The sequence below is a fragment of the Prinia subflava genome, chromosome 18 (assembly GCF_021018805.1).
Source record: "Prinia subflava isolate CZ2003 ecotype Zambia chromosome 18, Cam_Psub_1.2, whole genome shotgun sequence".
NCBI lineage: Eukaryota > Metazoa > Chordata > Aves > Passeriformes > Cisticolidae > Prinia > Prinia subflava.
Genome location: NC_086264.1, coordinates 9,258,778 through 9,282,064, shown reverse-complemented (window position 1 = coordinate 9,282,064; position 23,287 = coordinate 9,258,778). Strand labels below are relative to the sequence as shown.

Sequence of the window (23,287 nt, the reverse complement as noted above, 5' to 3'; positions counted from 1 at the left end):
TGCCTGCAAGAGCTGTTAAAGTAAAATAATAAGCACTGAATTTAGACAGCTTCCCCTTCACCACTGTCATGGACACATGGGGGAATCAACAAAGTTGTTATAATTTCTACTTTTTAAGTGCCCTCGAAGGCATCTCACCTAAACTGGGTTTAGGAATAGCCTTAATGTAAAGGCTTACAGAAGTAACCTGTTTGTTAAATAAGAGTGCTATGAAAGAGCAGCTCATCTCTTACGTTTGGAGATAATCCACTAATTTCCTTGCTGAATTAATCAGAAGTGTCCCTTCATCTTACCTTGTGCTATTTCTCAGCCTTGGCTTACTCTGATGTTTTGTTTAGTGTGTGAATTGCCAGCTAGCACAGCGTGAAAACGCGTTGAGTAACACTACAAACACTTTACCAAAGTTGTTTGGTTTTTTTTTTTTCTTATGAGCAAGTGTTCACTGCAATTCCTTCTGCAGCCTTTCTGCCCACTCCTGGGGTAGTTGCTGTTTCTGTGTCATGTGGAGTCCAACAGCTCCTTGTGCTGACATCTGTACAAGAGCAGCAGTGACGAGAAGGTCCAGTGGTTGTGGACAGGATTATACATTTCATTAAACTTTCTGCTATTTTTTTTTAGATTAGGAGTTACTTTTGTTGCATAAATACTGCCAATCTGGAATCACTGAGCTGGGTTCTCAGATAAGTGCTATCATTTGTGTAATAAACAGGGCTCAGTAAGTAACATAGATGTGATTTGAATGGAAATGCCCAAAGGAGAAAGCCTTGAGTTACTTTAGGACAGCTGCCATTACATTGCACTGTGAAAAAATAAGAAATGTCATTTCCCTGGGAGCCACTGAAGGGCCCTTAGCTCTCACCCATAGGTGGGAGTTAGGGGTGATGTAAGTGCTACATTCAGTAAGACAAGGATTCAGAACAATGATTTTGGTGACAAGAATGGAGAGTGCATTTCAGTAAAATTCAAGATAGTTTCTGTGGGTCTGCAAATTAGTTTTAACACAACAGCTGTTAGATTAATCCTTGAGAAGTCTGGCAGTTCATTCTCTCAGGTTCCACTGAACCAAGGCAAAGTCTAGGGTCAGTTGTTATGATTATGGGTAGGGGTAAGTAGACTAAAACAGAAACTCTATCCAGACATGACTGAATGTAGGAAAAGGGAATACAGGTGATGTGATCAGTCACAGCTGTGTTAATTACCCAATACAGCCTCACCCCTGATGAGCCACAGCTCATATATCCAATAAAGATAAGTGTGATAAAAGGGATGGGTTAGCTGGGGAGTCATGAATGGGAGAGGATGAAGAAGAAGGATCCTGGGGAGAGAGAATCACTGCTGTGAGATCAGTCTGGGGCTGCAGTCAGAGCCTGTTGTTGGAACCTGCAGTCACAGCCTGCACACCAATCCCTGCAGTCACAGCCTGCAAACCAATCCCTGCAGTCACAGTCTGGCTGGGTGAAAGCTGCAGTCAGGGTCTGCAAACCAATCCCTGCAGTCACAGTCTGGCTGGGTAAAAGCTGCAGTCAGGGTCTGCAAACCAATCCCTGCAGTCAGAGCTCAGCAGGAAATAAGCAGCAGTCAGAGGCTGCAGGGGAAACCTCCAGCAGGAGCTTGCTGCAGGCAGAGTCAGGGAATGGTTGCAGTCAGGATGGCTGAGCTGTAACAAGGAATAAACCAGGGCCATTTTAATTTTTTACCCTCTGACGAGAGGGCTGCTGCAAGAATTGAACCTCGTCTTAGACCTCATCTAGAGATAGCAATAGAATGTCTAAACCAGACATTGTGGCATGGAGATTATGTAAGGAAATATACTCCCAAAGACATTTAGTGTAGTATGTTTTATATTTCTTAGGGAGATAGGGAATTGGGCTTTTCCTTTTATTCAATTTCCCTTTGAGGTTAAAAGTGATCAAGTTTGTTAGAATATATGGAGTGTGAGTAGGTGTAACAGTCAGAAGTGACCAGATTAGGCAGTGTGTGAATTCCAAATCCTATCTGAAGGAATTATGCTTGAATTTTTTTCTTCTGTTGTCAAATGGGAACAATCAACTGGCCCTATGGACCTCAAATTATTGTAGTCACTAATTTTCTAGGGGAGAAACTGGATGTGTAACTTCTCAGACTAGGGCAGATTTTAGGTCTACTTGAAATATCTCTCATTTTGGAGGATTCTCTACCACATCCAAACCACCAGGAGTGATCAGGAATGTTGGGGGGCACAGATTATGCTTTGAGTGGGGCAGACAGCCTGTGAGCCAGGCACAGCCTCGACCTCTGAATCAACAGGGCACTTGGCAGGGTCTAACTAGCGCTGCTGCTCTTGCTACACTGGCTGCAGGAAATCCCAGTCCCAGGCTTTCTGTGCTGCTGTGTGTCCATGTCCTATGGCAAGCAGAGGCCCAGGCACCATCCACCAAAGGAAATGCATGCTGTCTGTCAAGTGCTTTCAGCTCGGGGCACTTATGGCTGACTTTGAAAGAGGACCCAGTACAATGGCATGTGACTTAAGAGGATTTCTCTGAGCTTCAGACTGGAATGAAGGGTTCTGCTCCTTTGATGAGGCTTTGAACCTGCAACTTTATGTGTGCAAAGCCTGTACTAGCACCCTCACCTCCTCCCCACGCTACGAGTGTGCTTCAGGGAGAGATAATCCACGTTCTCATTCCATGAATTTAAAACCAAGGGGGCTTGCAGCAAGCATTAAACTTTATCTTAGGTAGTCAATACTAAAGGAGCATCCATATGTCACTCCGGTTTCAAAAGCAGATAAGGCACTCAGCTGCATTCTTTAATGCAAATCCCTCTAAAACCTTATATGCTATTAGTAGTCTGCTAGTTATTTGATGAAAGAGAAAATTAACTTTTCAAAGAGCTAGGCAAAAAATAGAAGCGAGTCTATTACGCCAACCAATCCAATATTCTGCACAATGAGATAGTGTTTCTTTCTGCTCATTATGCCTAGCGAAAGCAATCAACAGAAGCCTGAAATGATAATTGTACAAAAATGCAATCTGATTAAAAGTAGAGATCGGCAGGTATTGGGAATAACCCACCTATCTCTCAAAGAAAATGCAAAGTCTCTGTGGTGCAAGTGTGGGAATTGTTTTAGCTCGGCGTTGCAGGCTTGGTTTTCTTTCTAGATAAATTTGTCCTGTGTTAAGACAACTGTGGTCTTAATGGACGTGTGTCAGTTTAAAACTGAAGTAAGAAACATAAAAATTAAAGCCATAATATTCATTCAATTTAAAGACTAATATATACATTAATGTTGTGATCTCTTTGCCACTTATTTTGCCCCAAAGCATTCAGGAAGCTACAGTAAATCAGAACCTAATTCTGGGTCACACCAAGGTTAATTAGAGCATATGAAATTGCTACTGGACTTGCCCATAAATTCTGTAGCAACAGTTATTAACCATAAAATTAGTAGATAATACAAAACTGTGACATTCAGGAACTTAAATTACATTTGCATTAAGTAAGGGGAAAAAAAGATATTTCAGATACTGTTATTTGGAAATATCTGGTGAGTTGCAAACTGTCAGAGAAAATGCTCCTTTAAGAATAAATTGGAATAGATGGGAAAGGATAAGTGTGAGACACTTGTGTGTACTTTTCCTCATACCCACAAGCAGGCTGGGGACTCAGCATGTTCAAGATTAATTTGATAAATAACCAGTTCCTTTTTCAGAACATGCTGCATTGAATCTCCTGAATACAGGGAGGGATGAAGGGGGAAATTATCAGAGGGGAAAAAACCAAGAGGGCAGATCTAAAATGTACTAAACTCCCATCTTGCATGATGCGAGAGGATTTAGGTCCACTCCATCTAAACTGCAATGCATCTCTCTTCCAGCACTCTAACTGCATTTGGAAATTATTTTTGTCTTCATATCCTTTTTAATTCCTAGCCCAGCCTGCCTCTTCCTCTCTGTTCCCAGCAAAGGAAATGTTTTAGTTCTTGGATTCCTGCTGCCTCATCCCCACATTGCACAGGGAGTAAACTCCAGTTTGTTTCCAAAGGAGGGGGAGAGACCTGAGCAGAGGCTCTTGGTGGAGGCAGCTGAGTTCTGCACCTGTTGTTTGTGTCTCATTTCTGGGATTAAGAGAAAACTGATCCTGCAGATGTGCAGGATGGACACAGTCCAGATAACCTCTTTGCTGTGCCCTCTCTGCAGGGCCAGGGGGGAGACCTGATTGAACACTGGCAGTAGAGAATGGACACCTTTTTGAAAATCTGAGAGAGGAGGCAGCATTAGCTCACTGCAGAGTCTACCTGAGCTGTAATATAACCAAGACAACTGTGACCACGGGTGTGTGATTGCTTTTTTTGTAAGCAAGGAGTGTGTAATGGAAGGTATTCAGCTGAATCTCAACTTCAGGAAAGCAGAAACTCAAAGGGAAGATGCCTCTGTTAAAGAGAAGAAGAAAAATTGGAAAATGCTGCTTATGAAGGTAAAGAGACTGAACTGCTTATTTTAAAAAAGAAAAAGGACAATTTTCATTATATCACTTATATTTTATATTTCGGAGAAAGTGCTGTGGAAGGTACAAATACTATGAGCCTGCTCATTAGATAGTGTTATTTACACCAAACACAGCAAGAGCTGTACATAATTGCTCAGATACAGGCAGGCTTCTGTAATCTACAAGCTGCTAATAATTTCCATGTAGCCACAACCCTTAATAATATCTATGAAAAGAGAGTGGTAGAGGAGAGCTGTGAACATAACTATAGTGGCAATCAACAGCAGAAATATTCCACAGCAAACCCCTTTATCAGCTGGAAGAACGGGTATAAAATCTAGATAAAGATGACAAGAAGGTTTTCAAAGTTACAGATGACAGAAAAGTAGATAAAGCCATTGTTTTCAGACAGCCCTGGGGCAAGCAGAATTTTACCTGTGCAGACTTCTCATAGTTAACATACCTAAGGTCTCGGTCTACAGGAAGTGCTGGTTGTGATTTACAGCTTTCAACCATCCCCACCCAACTGCTCCCCATCACAAAATCAGCCAAAATAGCAGAGGTAATGATCATGAGAGGTGCTCTGCAGTCAAACTGATGGTCTGCCAGTGGTCCAACCTGATTTTCTGCCTTTGACAGACTGAGAAAATGACAGTGATGCTATTGAGAAAGGATATACAATTCATGCAACTACCTCTCCTGAAAGGAGGTGCTTCTTTTCAATTCTGTTTTGAACAGATCTCCTGCCCACAGGTTTTGCATCAGGATCTAAAAGCAGCAGTTCTGTCTTCACTTTCCCAGGCCATTCAGAGGAAGTGGCTGCTGTGCCCACAGAAAGGCTGGTAGCCAACAGTCCAAGTGGCAGTGCCAGGCTCGCTCTACACATTTCTGCCCTGCTGTGTGCAGGAGTGGCATAGTCTCAGAAATTTCAGGTAAGTTCTGTTTCCTTGGGCTCTGACTCATCCTTATTATCACAGTGATGCTCATCTCAACATTTTCTCACTCAGTCACTGCTATTTTTCTTCAGCTTTTATCCCAAGTCTGTTCTGATAAACATGATAATTAATAAAAGTAATTTATTCGTGTTTCTATACATTTAAGTTCTTTACCAGGCACAGCAGAATTGCTTTCAAACATTAGTATTTACTGCTGTCCATCGAAATCTGCTCTTTGGAGCAGCTGCTTAAAACTGACATACAGAAAAATATGGGAATTAGACATTGGAGAGAGAAGATAACAGGGAAAGGGATGCCAGTGGTACAAAAGAAAGGCTGCTCCTCACAAAACTGCAGGAACCAAGGAATGTTTCCCATAAATATTTATTGAGAACCAAAGTTGTGCAGTACTTCTGCCACAAGGGACTTGTATTCTAAAAGCAGTGTAGAAGGAGAAAGCATCTGTGCATTTTTCTGCCTTCCTCTTTCCGACTGTGCGTACTCACTATGACATCCATTTGCTGCATTACATTTAATTTACATATTTGACTGCTTCATCTGCATGAAGCTCAATTATCCATCTTCTCTGTGATCACTTGCCTCATTCCAATTCTTCTAAGGAACTATAATTTTAAGAAAGAAATAAATGGGAGTGGAGGAGGGGTGGTGGGAAAGTAAAATAAGGTTTTGGGGTCCCAGATGGCAGAGTAATCCTGATCTGACATTCAGGATTGACAATAATTTTACACATTACAGGTTGTAATTTTAAGATTGTGCAGTTTGTGGACTTTTGGCCTCAGAGGTGAGGACTTATGAGTCACAGGAAGACAGAATCCTGTACAAGCTGCAGTGCATGTCTGTGTTTGGTGCTGAGATAATTACTGTTCCCCTCTCAGTACTGTGCCATAGCTACCACCCCAATTGTACCAGGTGCCTTGAGACAAACAGACATGCAAGGAGGCAGAAAACTTACTGTAAACTGGTTTTGAGGATTCCAAAAAAGATAAGAACTTCACAGGCTGAAAATATTTTTGTGACTTTCCCCTCCAAACACTTTGCTGAATAAACCTTCCAGATTTATTAAGTGTATTTTAATTTGTATTAATTTTATGTGACTTATAGCACTCTTTCAATGTGACATCTGCTAAAATAAACCTACAGTAGTTATTCTATCTGCTTTTTAAAAATGAAAATAATAGAGGAGACAAATCTCTGAATATTTGTTAGAGAAAAAATTATTCAATGTAAAGAGTGTAGAGCAGCCCAAAGAACAGCCTGCTGGCAGCCAATGAAGAAACAAAGCAATTTTAAACCACCTCTTCTTATGCAAGATGCTGTGCCCCACTATGTGACACTCTAGAATTGGGAAAGTGGATAAATAAACAATTAAACATCAACCTAAGTAATCCCATCCCACATTTATCTTTATATCTGGATAGAAGTACAAAAAACATACTTCAAATTTTCATGCACAATGTTCTGTCCAACTCTCTTAGCCCTCTTAAATTTTAATTTGGTCTGATTTTCAGTGTTTGTCCACAAGTAGACAGATTCTAAATCCATGACTGGTTTTGTTAAAATAAGCATTTTTTCCAAGTTGTTGCTGGATGCTTCAAAAAAAAAAAAAAAAAAAAAAAAAAAAAAAAACCACTATATTTTTTTTCCTGTAGGAAACTGAAGGATAAAGCTTCTTCAGAGAGTTGAATTTTAATGTCACAGAGGCAGCCAGCTGACAGCAAGGTCACAAACAGCCATTCCAACTTGCCAGGCCAGTTGCCAGCTGCAGCAGATTTGTCTTTCATGGGATTAATGTTCTACAATCACTTGTACCCAAAGCAGGTAATTGAAAAGACTTTTGGGTGTGTGTGGGGTTTTTTTTTAACAGTTATTTTGGCAACATGGGTTCCTATCCTAGTTTTATCAGGCTTGTATACTATAAACATTTCATTTTTGTATACCACAGCCAGGATTAAGTGAAAGTAAAATAAGTTTCTATGGCATGAAATCACAAATGGCCTTTGCTCGAAAAGCTGTGCAAACATTTCAGCAGAAACGCTTCCAATGTGGGAATGGCACAGAAACAATGCCTGGATTAATATGCTGTGTACCATTCCTCTTGCCAAAGAAGTTGGGGAAAGGTGACAAAAAGGGTAAACTTGGTCACTTTTCTGGCTAAAGTTCTGACTGATTCAGGTTAATATTCAGGTTAAGATCTTCAGGCTGCTTTAAAACAACTTCGCCTCAAGAATGCTGCACAAGTGTACTTTATTTAGGCAGCATCCTGTACAATGAAAGATATATCAGAGAATCTGGCTGTGTAGGCTGCATATTCTAAAAAATCTTGATTGCACTGTCTCTTCACTGACCGCTCGAAGTTGAAGCTAGCTTATGCAAAATCTTATTTTAAGTACTTGGGGAAAAAAATAAATATGGTGAATCATATAGTCTTAACAATTACTGTCAAAGTCTTGTCATTTTGAAAGATTAGAGATGTAAAATACTTGCTGAAATTTAAAAATGAAAAAATAGATTGGCAATAAAGAAAAAGGCATTTCAAAGTAGGTCCTATGAAAACAACTAAAAAGAGCACAGTTGCAAGAACAGTAATTGGCTTTTCTACCTTCTTTCTTTGCTTTGAGGAGGTCCTTAGAGATTCAAACATGCACTGACTCAGTCTCAAGGGGATATCAGGGAGAAAAGGTGAGTAATTCCAGGCTAAAGGTAGAAATTCATCCTCCAGCTGCATGGTTTGGAGAGAGGAAGAGAACTGGGAGGACAGAGCAGGTGAAATACAAGCTGTGGGTTTTACAGTTAATCTGTCACCTTGAACTCTCTATTCTCTACTCCAGCAATATATGTGCTCCTGAAATCCATGTGCACAGTGTTGTTCAGCTTCAGAAGAGGTGATCGTTACAGATAATATGCATAAACCCATTTATTATTTTCCTTCTCTTATCCAGATCGCTTTTGATGCAATTTTATTTCTTTTAAAATTTCTGCAGTTCATTACAACATCAAGCCTAATTCTGCTTTCCTTGAACTGTTGTAGAGTGGAATTAGTAGCATAAAATAATTTGAGTTCACAGGAAAAACCTGCAGATGAGATTAGCTACTAAGATCAGAGCTAAAAATGCGTGGAGAGAAGCTTGCACAGACACAAGATGTAAGTCAATAAAACAGCCTGACACACACTGTCTGAGGGAGAATAAAACCAAGGCCGTTTTTGTATCCCAGCAAACCCTATCATGGCAGCAGGAAAATCCTGAAAAAGCAAACAGGACCAGACACAAGCTAAGTCAAACTGGGAAGCCTCAGGTCACCTTCTCCAGGGGCAGTCAGCCACTGCACTGCACGATGACAAGCAGCAAGGCTGTCACTCCTCTTGATGCGGTGCTGAAAACAGCCACTCATGCAAAAACTGAATGTCCAAAGATCAGTCAGTGCGATGAGGATTTGAGAGCCTAAAATTATTTGGAGATGTGCCAAGGGGTATCAGTGCCACTCACATGAATGCGTTTGTTATCCAGTGCTGACAGATCAGGAATGCGCAGGGCACAGGACCCAGGGCACTCTGCATGTCCTGAGAGTGAATCAAAGCACAGGAGTTGTCGATAGAACACGGCTTAATGATCAAAATCCATGTCAGGGAACACCTGAAATACCTGTGGTCACATTCCATTCGTTATATAACCACTCATCATCACAGCCAGAAATCATTTATAGAGGAGAAGAAGTGAGGAAGGTACTTTTGTATTTTCTGTCAAGACAAAGATGTTTCACAGAAGGGAATAAGAATTTGAGGACTTGATCCTATTTCCTGTGTCAGTGTTGCCTCTGAGGAACTGCCAAGTTTTCACTGAGATGGTGGACAAGCTCTGCCAAAGGCTGACCCTTCTTTGATTCCTATGAACATTTAATTTAATATTTAATTTAAATGTAACATTCCAAATAACAAACATTTTTGGTACCAAACTGATGTTGTGAAGACTGAAAGAGGTACAGCTGGGGCAGAAAATGCAATGTTATCTTATAATATGTTAATAATAATAATATGTTAACAATATGTTAATAATAATATGCTATGTTGTCTTTTCTCCTGATTTCCTACCCCAGTCTGGTGTGTTACATTTTCTGGTTTTTCATCTGTACATGCAACAGATCTGTTGTTATGATGGAGGCAGGCAAGATGTCTTGACAGAGCATTTCTGATTTTTCTCTACTTTTCTGATTGGATTTTTTAAGGCTTTTTTTTTTTAATGATAATGTGTCTTTTAAATAATTATGTTACAAGTGATAATTATAAAAGGAAAGTTCTTAAATTTCATGAAGTAACAGCAGTTTGACCTTAATTTGCAATTTTTCTTCTTTTGTTATGAGTGATCTGTAATGAAAATTGGAAATAATAATCTCATTTTCCCAGAGTATTTGATTTATGAAAGTAGATCTGACTCATAGTTTATGGTGTGTGATAAATTATTTATTCAGCTTTCTATTTACCTTGGATGTTTCATTGCATTTTCATAAACCCCTGTGTACTGATTCTCCTGGCTATAATTGGTTCCTTCACTTTTTAATGATCCAAAATTAGTTGCATAGATCTAAAATGGATCTAAAAGAGCTCTTCATTGCTTTTATCTTTGCACACCCTCAGATATGATATCTCAATCTATTAAAATGGTAATTCAGTTTTTTGATTAAACACAGATGGAACGCTATACTGGGAAATGGAAGATGATAAAATGTGGAATAAATTGATAAACCCCTCTGTAAGGTGGGGCACTGGGGTTCTCTGTGGACGGTGCTCATTCACTCATTTTCAGCCAGATTTGGTGCTTTGCAGTGACAGTACTGGTGAATATTTCTCGAGTTACTGAAAATTAAACTGCAGTGAAAGGAGTCCTTAATAGGGCTCTGCTCATAAGAATATTGAATTTGTGTTAAAAGGAGGAATGAATCTATATTAGGAGAAAATTATGTGAACTAGCTACAAGCTGAAACTTCAAATGTGTTTGCTAAATTACTTCTCAAACTTGGCAAGAAAAATTCTAGCTCTTCATTTTAACTTCTTTTACAAGGAATCCTCAGGAATATACATAAAATATTTGAAATATAAGATCTTTACTTTTTAAACACTTTAGATCTTTAAATTGCAATAAACTGAAATAGTAGAAAAGGATTTCATTTTTGTGTAAAATGAACAAGAGAAGAAAACACTTTTAGTTGCAAATGTAACATTTATAATTATAAAATGTCTTTAAATTGGAAGACAATCATTATATGTCCATGTTGAGATATCCCAACAACTAATTTGACTAAAATACTGACTATCAAGTTTTTTCTCATAATCATGCCACATACACATGCTTCTAAAATGAATTTCAACAGTTCAACACGAACATTTTTGATGATAATCTTCACAGTTCCTTAAAACTGTGAAACACTGAAAATCAAAGTTTCAATACACTGAATTTCCTTGTCATACACTAATTATTAGGTTCTGATTAACTATAGTATCAAGACAACATTCCTATGCAAGTGTATATTATATTAAAGTTGATCATAAGGTAGGAAAGCCTTTTGTTTGTAATTAGGTAGGGCAGCCTGCTAATATTTTAGGAAAAAAACCCTATGTTCAGGAACCAGCTGCTGTGGACTCCTGTGCGTGTTCTGGACATTTGCTGCAGTTCCCACTGCTCTGGGAACCCACCAAGGATCTGGGATTGGACACAACAGTGGGATCAGACATTCCAGAAGGTTCTGCTTCCTGCCTTGTTGCAGAGCCCACACCAGGAGCAGAGGCTGGTGATGCTGGAGGAGTTGAAATACACACAGAGTGATGCAAAGTTCTAAGACAGATCTACATCCATTATCTACGGTGAGTTATAAACCTCATTTCAGCTCCACTGGGACTTTGTGACTGAAATTCAAATGATGAAAAATACAGCTTTTCAGATGGAATGCCTACTGAACCTGCTGGAGGAGCCAAGTTTACTTTTGCATCATTTATGCATTTCAAAATGCAGAATATATCTGCAAATGATAATCTCAAAAGACAGGAGGGGTTTTTTTTGGTTAATTTTATTTTTAATTAAAAAGTATATACTTGCCATTACAGCTGGGAGAATATGGCCTTTGAATTATGAATGTCAAGCCAGAAAAGACAACTAATTACATTAACCTAAGATATTTATAAATATATTTAAATCAAGAAATAAATAAAATCATGCTTTCCTTTACTGAATCAAGATTAAAGAGTGCTGTGTCTCAGCTAAGACATCAAAGCCTTGAAAGATTTTAGAGAAGAAATGGTTGCTAATTCTTATTGAAAGCAAAAGTATTCCTAAGGGAGACTATTCTAAACCATATGTCTTTGACATAAACTGGCAATAAAAGAGAAAACTGCTGCTGAGAATTTGTGTGAGAAATGCAGCTGAAACGTTCCTTCCTTTTCAGGCAATTTGACCTCGTTGGAGATATTACACATCCTTATTTTGAGGTTCATATAATTTGTTGAATTGAGCTTGGCACCATTCATAGCCTTAGAAGAAATGGAATACATTTGGAAGTAAGCAATAACAATAAGATTATAGCATTACTGACTGGAGTGGAACCATCAGCAGAGTTCACTTGGAGTTTATTTGGCACCTATCGAAATGCAGGAAATGAGAATTGTGGGAGGTTCCCAGATGTGGGTCCGTGTGTTTTGTGGTCTGTTACTTGGGGCACTCAGGTTCAATATTCAGTTGTGGGCTTGGCAGTGAGGTTTAGGGTTGGATTCAGTGATCTTAAAGATCTTTTCTAAGCTAAATGACTCTGTGGTTCTATACACATCTTAACTCTGTGCCAATGCTGGACAGGCAACCACTCGTACCCAGTGCTGGGGTTGCTATTTGAGAGATAAAAATGTTTTTGGGGTCTTTTCCAGGCCTGTTCCATAGATTGAAAGACATACAAGACGTGCTCTAGGCATGATGCTTCTCCCAGAGTTTCTGTTGGATGTACCCAGACATTGGGATTTTGTCCTCCAGTACACAGTGAAGACTGCCTCAATTTCTTGTTGAGGGTAAGATGCAAAAAATCCTTTTCTAGGGAATTCTTACCATTCTCTCTGAGAAAAGGCACCTAGAAAATAACATGCAATAAATGCAGCAAATAAAAAGATGCATGAAATAAATATTTCTGCCTAAAACTACAGAGCTGTAAATGTCATGTTTAACAGTAGAAGCTGCATCACACAGTTAAATTATCGCATTTCTCCTCTAAGATCTTTCCCCTTTATGTGTCTCTTCTACATTTTATTCCAACACCTATAATCAATAATAATGGATAATAGGTGTAACAAAAAATATTCAGGATTGGGTTGGAACTGAAACATTGGCTATATGCATTTGCAGGTGAAGGAGACAACAAATGATAGATTTAAGAAATAGCTTTAGATAATTTCTAATTTCTGTGTAAAAAGGTCAGAGCAATTCTATTTTTTACAATAAGTTTGCCTTTTATTATAATGGAAATTTAGTTAAATTCCTCATTATTGTACTATTTCTGCTGTAAACACTCTAAGTCCCTGGGTAAAATACAAAATCTTCACTGTTTCAGAGACATAGAGACAATTTTTCCTCCCACCCCATTAGAGAAATTCCATGACCAGTTTTGTTTATGCTCTCACTTTCACCCACTGAAGCTTGAATTAATTTTTGCACAGTAGAATAACTTGGAGGGAATCAGTTCTTCCTTCTCTCTTAGTAATCAGCCTTTCAGCAAGGGTGCTCGTCAGAAATAAGATGAATTCTGGAACTCAAACGTACAGGCAGTAGCCATGAGCTTTCTCTGTCTAGTCAGCATTGATTTTAGAAGGAAATGGCAGTTTTAACTTTATTTTGCCTGGAGTTGATCCTGATGGGCATTTGTTGACAGTATCTATCATACTGACCTCCTTAGAGTATGTGAGTGTTCCTTAGTTTAATTGATAATAATTCAGGGGTGGAATAATCTGAAATATCTTATTTTTAAACTGATTTACAGTAGTTCTGCTCAGTAAATGAGCTATAAGAGTATGACATATTTGTTTACAATTTACAAATGCTTAATTTGCATATATTTAGGGAATTGTACAATTTGAGGGCTGTAAAACAAGTTGCTGACTGATTAGGACACCTAAAAATATACACTTTTTTCTTCTTCTTCTTCTTTTTTTTTTTCTTCTTTTATGGAGTTCAAAATTCAGAATTTCCCACTGAGCCCATGCATTTACAGGTGTCAAATGTCTTTTACAGAAAGGCATACGGTACCTGTATTATGGAGAAGAGATGAAATAAATAAAAAAAGTTCTTCCCCAGCTTTTCCTCTCCTATACTTCCTTTGGGATTCCATTTTAAAAAGTGGTGCTATGGAAGTCCTCTTGTAGCCTTTCTCAAAGTTGTAATACTCAATTTTTGTACCATAATGATATAGAAAAATGTGCATGCATTGTTTCTCAAGCCATTACATTTCAGATGAGAAAATTGCTAAGTAAATGGATGTGTTATTCCTATGCAATTTTGATATTTGAACCATGTTCACTCGGCTAAAATTCCTATTTCTCAGATCAGCTCTCTAATACCTTATCTGAGGATTTGTAGGGAAGCCACAGTGCCTCAAGCAAGCTGTGAAATTTAATTTTTAGATAAAAAAGGCTAAGGATTTGTTTCTTCTTTACAGAAAAAAAAAAAAAAAAAAAAGGGAAAAGCAGAGCAATTTAATAAGAATTTATTTTTTGCTAGTAAGGAAAATCTTAGTTGTTGAGTGCTACTATTAACTTTAACAAAGTGAGTGCAAGGGAACTGAATTTTGGAACGAGGATTGTTCAGAGTTGGCACTAGTTCCCTTTGTGTCTCCAGAAGATGTGTTCCCAAGCATTACAACTATATATAAGTGATGTTAATAACTCTAACATAAATAATAACCAACACTTAAAAATATTTGGTATAGACGAAATCCCTAAGCTCTCCCTGCATATTTGCATATTTTCTTGAAAGCAAGGATAATTTCATAGATTATAGACTCTTCAATGAGCCTTAAGGATAGAAAAAGCCAAACTCTTGAATGGTAACTTCAATTGTTCCTGGGAAATTGATGTCTATTTTTCATATAAACTTAATTTTACTGGTGATGGGCACTTGTAATTTTGTAGTTACAGCTACTGATTAGAATTTAAGTATCTGAGAGGACTGCCATACCGGTCTGGCTATGGAAGACTGCCAAGAAGCAGTAAAGAAAAAAATTTGGTGCATTTTCTGTTTTTTCAGTGCTATTTAGTGATAAAATGATGTTGTTTGGGATGTGTTTTTTTGTTTGTTATTGTTTTGGAATTATTTTGGTTTTTTTTTCATTTCTAGAAATTCTATTCAGCATTTTAAAATATCTCTATATTGTTTTACAAATCTGTATTTCAAAGGCACTAAGATATATTAATAATATTTCTTTTAGAAAGGGCTGACATAATTTTCTTTGTAGCTTAAAATCTGTGTTCGCATTACAGCAACTTTCAGCATATTAATTAAAAAAAACATAATTCCCTTTACTACTCCACAGTCTTACACTTTCAACTGTTCCCAACAGTAAATTGAAGCCCAATGAAATCTAATTGCCTGGTATGCAACCTGAGAGACATTTAAAGAGAAATTAGAAACTCTAATTATATGCTAACTTTCTTCCATTTATGTTACGTTTGCAAATTTAACTCCCCATACCTTTAATTTTCTGTCTACTGCTTTAATTTTGGCTTTTCATTATTAGCAGCACTAAACTACTCTCTAGTTGCATCAATATACTCTTATATTTTCCTAAATGAGCATAGATCAGTTTGTGCTCCCTGATGTTTGTGTTGCAGTCAGAAGTCTCAGAAGTGGTTCACTGCATTTTATTACAGAGAACTTTTTGTACAAAAAGATCAATTGAAATGAGCCAAGGTTTTTTCATGCAGGATTGAAGGTAAGGGATTTTACACTCAAAGCCTGGCTCACTGGTCTTTTAGCTGTTTTTATAACTGAAAATGCTATTTTTTTTGCAGTTTACCACCTGTTGCAGAGGGTGTTTATGACAGCCCCTTATTCTACTTGTATTTAAATTTATTTAATTTTACCATTTTTTAACTTATTTACTTATTTTGCTTATTTATATTTTGAATATAAAATGAGATGTACAGTGAGCTTTTATTTTTTAATTCACATTCCAGTGTTGTTTCCCAAGTACAGGAAATAGACTTGAATTTTTAGTATCTTCAGTTTTAATCTTTTTAATACATCCTGTGTGTGTGTATATATATTATATGTTTCTTTTCCCCTCTGTTTTTGATAACCCTTTTAATTTGTTTCTACATGAAGATGAAATATCCTGTGCTCTTTATAAGATAAAGGAAATATGTAGAAAAAGGGGGTTTTTTTAGGAAAAAAATCTGACTATGTCCCATGATATTACTGGAAGTACACTAACAGAAAGTAATCTCTTATTCTAATATATATATATATATATATATATACACACTTAAATCTACAAATATATATTTTAAAGTTGCTCTGTTTCAAAATTGCATTCCTTCTATTCCACACATGAAGTGTTAAAATAAGATTTCAAATTCTACTCTCCTTTTGTGCTCATAAAAGATTTTCAAAAAAGAATTGATTACATGACTGAGTGCTAGAAAGTTTGCTTGATTGTTCTCCCTCACATCAGCTGCTCTAATAAAAGATATTGCCTCTGCCACCAAACCTCATTTCTTCCTTCTGAAACTGCTTTAGAAACTTCTCTGCTTGCTTGAAAAATATCAGAGAAATTATGGTTATCCAGTCAGCACTCACCTAAAAATGATGCACCTAAAGCTGGAAAATGCATCACAAATGAAATATGCTGTAAGTTCATATCAAGGATGAAATAACTTTGCATCATTTAGCACCATAACTCATATGGTTTTTGCAGCATGGTGATAGGAATTAAACTAATAATCAGTAAAAATACATGCTAAAATTATTAAGAGACTCACTGTGACCACTAAAATGAAAACCAGTTATACATTAAGTGGAATGCCTAAGAAAATAAAAATAGACTTGGTTTCTACTTAGGTGTGTATTAGGTGTCAATTACCAGCAAATAGTGTGCTAATACAAACTTGATTATATTAATGTTGGAAGATTAATCCTGCACATGCTATATGATATGAAATATACTTTCAAAGTATATATGAAATATACTTTCAAAGGAGTGCTAAGATTTTCACTCAGGATTATTATATCTAACCAGGTTTGGATAATAAATTAAAAGGACAAAACCTTGTGATGAAAACAAAACCAAAGTTTTGATCTCTGCAGGTTGTAGACTGAGAGCGAAGTCTGGCCAAGGTGAAGTAGCTTAATTTTCAATAGAACCTGACTTTCATATGCTAAAATTTGAATCTGCAAACTTGCTTCTTGAGTAAATATCCATCCCTAAAAATTTCACATCTCTGTGTTGATATATATTTATTGACATTACTAAACCTACAACTCTGGGACAAGCCTGAAAAAGAATTTAGATGTGTCTAACTTGTAGGCATTCTGTACTTACTAGCAAGCTAATTTCTGAGCTCTGAAAAGTATCCCGTGGGTGAGAAATGCTGTTGGGCTGGGATCTGTGAATGTGTAAATGTGTCCTGAAAGGAAAGGAAGGGCAGCAGCCATTCTCTTTCACCAACAGCCTCCTGGCACAAAATTCCTGGGAATTCTGGACCTGTGGTCCCAGTCAGATGGGGAAGGGTTGGAGTTTTCATTCCGTGCATCAAATTTGAATTTGAGTTGCTTTGACTTAGCTTCAAAATCCTTCCTTTGCCTCCTCATAAGGTTTGTTACATATCTTAATCTCTGGCGCTATCCGTCTCGAAGCTAATCATTCCAAGTGTCTGTTGCAATCAGCAGAGTTCTAATCAGTATCACTAAGATAATTACTTGCATCCTGAAGTAGACATCTAAAAGAAGCTGAATTAATTGCATCTTGAAAGTGGCTATTTCTTACCAAATATGAAATGACTACCTTAGTGTCCATAATAACCTTATAGAACCCTAAAATTAGCTGAGATTAGTTGTATAAGTTTTGCTGTAAAACTGCAAAAATCATTTTTTTTAAATGTAGTTTTTTAGAAATTATCATCTGAAATTTCGAAATTTAAGTCTGAAACTGACTTTAGTAACACCCCGACTAATTTTTTTAAATTCCTCTTGTGGACCCTGTAAGCCTCCATAGATGCTACAAAAGCATTTGCCTTTTTTTTTAGTTTTTTTGTTTTGTTTTTTTTTTTTTTTTTTTTTTTTTTTTTTGCACCACAGTAGAATAAACCTTTAGTCACCTCCTGAACTATTCACAAACTTAGCAGCTCAGAAACTCTCAGCCTGTTCCTTCACTTCTGCTCTGTTTAACCTAGAAACAGAGACAACATAAAAACTCAAATAGATAAGTATATGGTGAGACAGATGTAGAAGGGATGACAGGAAAGTAATGTGCAGAGGGGCTTTCAAGTCTCCAGCTGTACTCAAAACAAATATGAAATATCTTAGGTTTGTTGACCTGGAGAAGCTTTTGAAAGGCTCTTGCGTTTGCCACAATAATCTTAGTTTTAGGTTTTTGTTCTCCTTCTATATCGAAAACAAATACGCATACAAGAATGTTTCCTTTTTTGTATTGTAATCAAGCCTTTGGTTATCTGTTTAAATGTATAAAAATAATAAGATTCGTCCTTATAAATACATATTATATATATATAATATTATATATATATTTATATGTATTAATATAGGACTGCTATCAATAGGACTGTTTCCTATTCTGTGATTGAGGCTGAGTATAACATACGGGAGCACAGGGTAGTGATAGATTGTAAAAGGGAAGTCTCATAAACTGTTTCAAGTTTTTCTTGTTTTACATGACCTTGGACCTGTCCTTCAATTTCCAAAATTAAAAAACATGTGCGTAACACACTATTCTTTCACACTTAGCTTCTCAATTAAACTGTAGTATTCTTAACATCTGGAAAGATTAAGAAAAAATTAAGCACAAAATGAAATGATCCTACGAGACCTATACTAGATAGAGCTAAAATCAGGAAAAAAAGAGAAAACTACATAAGTGTCAAATCACTTATATTAGGCATAGATATTTTTTACAACTTAAGGTTTGCAACCATATAGATATTTAATCCTGGCCACTATCTATCACTTTCTCACTCTTTCAAAAAGCAATAAATAAGAAACCCATAACCAGCAGTAGTTGTTACAGTCAAGACACAATTATAGAGTTATACAGATTTTGACAATAAGATTAAATTCAGGTCAAGGGTACTCCACCTCTGGGTTTTAAAGCAACTGGAGGTTGTTGATATAACTAATGTAAGAACTGAATAATGAAAATTTTCACAATACCTAACAAAGGCAAAATAAGATGAGCTCCAGTCTCTTAATGATCCTCTGCACAGCAGAGTTTCACAGTGCCAGCAGTTCCTGCCCAGAGTCTTTCAGAACTGCAGAAGATATGACAGAAGTTATATCTTCTTCAGAAGATCTGGCAGGTCCTGTGAGACTGTCCTTGGCACCCTGGCTCTGGCTAAGCCCTGGACATTAATGCAGTTTTCTCCTCAGCCCTGTTACTCATCTTTCTTAACCACATTTCTGCCCTGTGCCCACAGCTGCTCTTGGGTTGTAGGGGGAGCTGTGTGGTGTTTGCAGCTCTGGGCTCTTCAATCCCTGTGTGTGCACGAGTGTGTGCCCTGGGAATGTTCTGTCCATGCTCCAAGACAATTGGACTGCTCTAATAAATTGAAAGCTAATTTCCAGCCCTCCCCCAAATACCCACCCCCACCTCCCCAGTTAATTACCTTTCTCCTTCAGATCAATCATAAATTATATTTCTCAGGTGACTAAGCAAAGAGTCCTTTGCAATTTTGAGTACCCTTTGAGTACTTGGACTCAATATTTCTACTTGTAAAAAGGTGTAATGACCCTTCTTTTATTTTCAAGCATATTGTAGAGCTTGTGTTATTATGTTCTCAAAGGACTATGATACTAGAGTGTTGAGTGCCTTAGAAATGCCTATGCATAAACATCTGAGTTAAGGCCTTGAGTGGGATCCAAGGGTCCTTGGATGCAATCCACAGAGAAGCCTGCACAGCCGTGGGAAGGTTTATTTACTTCTCTAGCTCAGCATCTCTGTGAATTATAATTTTATTACGAGGTATAAAACCAATAAATGTAGAGGCCTGGCCTTTGTGCTGAGCAGAATGGGTTTGCTACCTGCAGCGACATCTCTCTGCCAACCCCCTGAACAAGTTCCAAGCAATTTGGAAAATCTCGCTGTTCTTTAAAGAGTAAATGGTTTTATGGCAGCTGGGACGAATCCATTTCAAATTTGAAATGAATATTCTCCAACTGTGCCAGTGGGGGAAAAAAAATACAAATTACAGAACACAAGTTTATTGGACATGACCATCAGTGCCAAAACCAGAAAGAAATGGAGCTTTTTCTGATATTAGGGTGTAGACAACTAACAGATACAAAAAAAAAAAGACCTAAAATATTTTTTTCATGAATAGTACAGTGACTCCAGGGAGGTGGTGGAGTCACCATCTCTGGATGTGTTTAAAAAAAGACTGGACATGGCACTTAGTGCTATAGTCTAGTTGAGGTGTTAAGGCATAGGCTGGACTTGATCTTAGAGGTCTCTTTCAACCTCATTATTCTGTGATTCTGTGAATATTTTCTGTGAGGTATTGAGAAATCACATCAGTTTGTGAAGTCCTTGGGAGCTTCTAGCTGAGATGCTATTGAAGAACAGCAGGAGTTTAAAGAGTATATCCATTTTGGTGTTACAGGGAGGCAGTGATGCCAGTCTGGCACCACTTCCAAGGCTGTTCTGGTGCTCTTGGCCACTCGGGGACACACAGAGCTGCTTGTCACACAGAAAAGCAGAAACCCCAGGTTTAAGGGTGGGGAACCACAGCCCTAAAGGCTGTGCTCTCCCAGCACGAGGTGCTCCTGCCTGTGGTGATTTTCCCAGTTCTTGGTGGCTCAGGGTGCTCTCTGTGATGTGCCCGACACGGATGGGCTCTGTCAGTCCCAAGGGCTCACCACAGGCACTGCTCAGCCCCTCAGGGGGAACTTTTTTAAAAAGTAGAAGAAAAATGCTCGACAGACTGAGGAAAAGGGGAGAAGAAGACAATCCTGCAGGCAGCAGGGTCAGTGGAGAAGGAGAGGGAGCAGCTGCTCCCAGCATCGGAGCAGAGGTTCCTGTGGAAGAGCTCGTGGTGGAGCAGGAGGGGATGTCCTGGGAGAAATGTGGCCTGTGCTGAGCACTCCATGCAGGAGTAGTTTGCTCCTAAAGACCTGCTGGCTGTGGAAGGATCCGTGCTGGAGGAGGAGGAAACACCTGAGGAGTGTTGGGAAGGAGCAGTTATGGACTGAGCACAGCCCCCTTTCCTCATCCTCCCTGTGCCACCTGGGTGAAGGCAATGAAGGTGTGAACCTGAGCCTGGGAAGAAGGGGTGGGAGCAAGGTGGTTTAGTTTTCATCCTTGTTTGTCACCACACAATTGTGTTTAAATTGGAAATAAGTTAATTTTCCTCAAGTCAGGTTTTATTTTTTTTTCCCTGTCACAATGACTGGTCAATGATCTCCTTTTTTCCCTTCATCCATGAGTTTTTCCATTCGTTTTCCTTCCCTGTTGGGAAGGGAATGTAAGACAGTGCCTATGAAGGATTTTGCCGTGTAGGTTAATCTACAACAGTATCCAGAGAGAGAAATGGGGGCTTGGTCAAGTTTTTTTATTTATTATATTTCAGTTCTGACATTGTTTCAGATGTTTCTTGGCATCTCTTCATTGGATTCATGAGGTTTTTCTGCTTTTTCCAAAGCAGAAAGATACATCTCTAATCAGGACATAAAGAGAGAAAAGATATAGGTGTGGCTGTTAGAAACAAAACATAAAAAACCCAAAACCAAACAGAAAAAAATCCACAAACAAACAAATCCCTAAAAAAAACCCCTCCCCCCAAAAAACCACCCTAACCCCCCATCCCCAGCAACTTCCTTCTTCCTTTAGATTTTTTTTATTTTTTTTTTTAACTTAAGACCATAACCTGAAACTCTCTGGGACAGAAAACATGTCTTTGTCAAAAGTAGAGAGACTGAGTAAATTTTATTTTTTGATAGGGTAGAGATTTTCCATTATGGATGAAGAAATGGGATTCCTGGGACTCCCTATTGCAAGTCAATGAGTTATCTTGTTGTAGAAGAAAAAAAACATGGTTAATATATTTTGCTGCATTAAATATGGATTTTTAGTATTGCCCTTGAATTCTATTAAACATTTTTTCTTTGACTAGCATTCCAAAGATAAGAGAATGGCTTTTCGAGTCTCAAACCTACTGAAATCAATTGACTACTATGTTTTTAACCTTTCTCTTTCAATTAAGGTGTATGGTATAAATGTTGAGATGAGGTATTTCAACGTGCTATCAAAAAATTCGTTATCTTTCTTAACATAGGTTTGTATAAATCTATACATATATATATCTGTGTGAGAGTAAATCTATCTCTATATGTCTATCTGAATCAGATTTTTTCTCTGAGGATTTGTTGTGGGTTTTTTTATGTGTTTTTGTTTTTTTTGTTTTGTTTTGTTTTTGTTTTTGTTTTTTTTTTGTGGTTTTTTTGTGGTTTTTTTTTGGTTTTTGGTTTTTGGTTTTTGGTTTTTTTTTCCCATTTTAGTAGAAATTATATTCCAGAAGGGCTCCACGTTATGAAGAAGTTTATGAGGCAACTTCCATTCTGGGTACTCTTCTTTAGCACAAAGGCATCAAGTACCTTGCTGTGTGTTTAATATGCAGTCAGATATTCATTATTAAGCACTGCGTGAAACATCATCACTGCAAACCAACCCCATTATTTCAGTCTGGATAAAATTAATGAATTTTCGGTTTTGGCCAAACAAAGATCAGTAAAATTAAGCTGGAGATGAACAACATTCCTTGCCCAGAGGAAAAGCAAAACTTTACCTCCCTATTTCCATTTAATAATACTGCAGAGACACAATATTTAAATATCTTTCTGGCCATATTCCTTCCTCCTTAGGACAACTACTGAAAGAATTTACTGTTCATCAAAAGCAGAAAAAATATTTATAGGTGGATAACTAATTTCTCATTTTTATGCTGAATTTGCACAAAACAAAACCTTGCACAGCTGCTCTTTGGAAGATAAAAAGGATTCAAATTGCTGTAGCAGACTTGTGAGTAGAAATGTTTTCATATTTTCAGGAAATCAAATTGCATGTGGAAAGGGCAAGTTTTTATTTTTTTTCCCCTCTGAATTGTTTGCCTCTAGAAATATTTTATCCTTTACTTATCCCTAATTGATTAGCTCTTATACAGGGTAGAGTATTTTTGCTACTGTAGAATGTGTGGAATGAAAGACAAATAAATAAAGAGGTTCACCTTGTAATCACTAGAAGAGACATCCAGAGTGAGAACTTTGCTAAGGCAACAATTAAGAAGGCTCACAGTTGTTTTGATTGTGATCCTGGTTTTATGTCCACGATTCACTTTAATTATCTAGGCAATTACAAAAATGCCCATCACCCTAACCAAGGGGTCACACAGCCTTCCTTGAAGCAAACTTGAGTGGGTAATAAAACTAAATATAAGTATTTGCCATAGAAATAAATATTTCATAGTTAAAATAAACAGGGTATCAAAGAAGTGTTTTACAGAAGGAAATACAGCAAATGCATACAAGCAGAAAATGAGAGAACTAAGAGGGAAAAACAGATTTTATTTAAAGGAGTTGTGGTGGTTTCTTTTCCCTGCACAGAATCTATCCAGTATATTATTT

At 37.5% G+C, this 23,287-nt stretch overlaps 1 long non-coding RNA gene across 1 annotated transcript; it reads left to right on the top strand.

The window, feature by feature from the left end:
• The first annotated feature begins 5,045 nt into the window (after positions 1-5,045).
• LOC134559906 (uncharacterized) lies at positions 5,046-12,078 on the top strand. Its single transcript, XR_010082619.1, has 3 exons — positions 5,046-5,176; positions 5,269-5,399; positions 7,073-12,078. It is a non-coding gene; the product is annotated as an uncharacterized LOC134559906 (long non-coding RNA).
• The last annotated feature ends 11,209 nt before the right edge of the window (positions 12,079-23,287 follow it).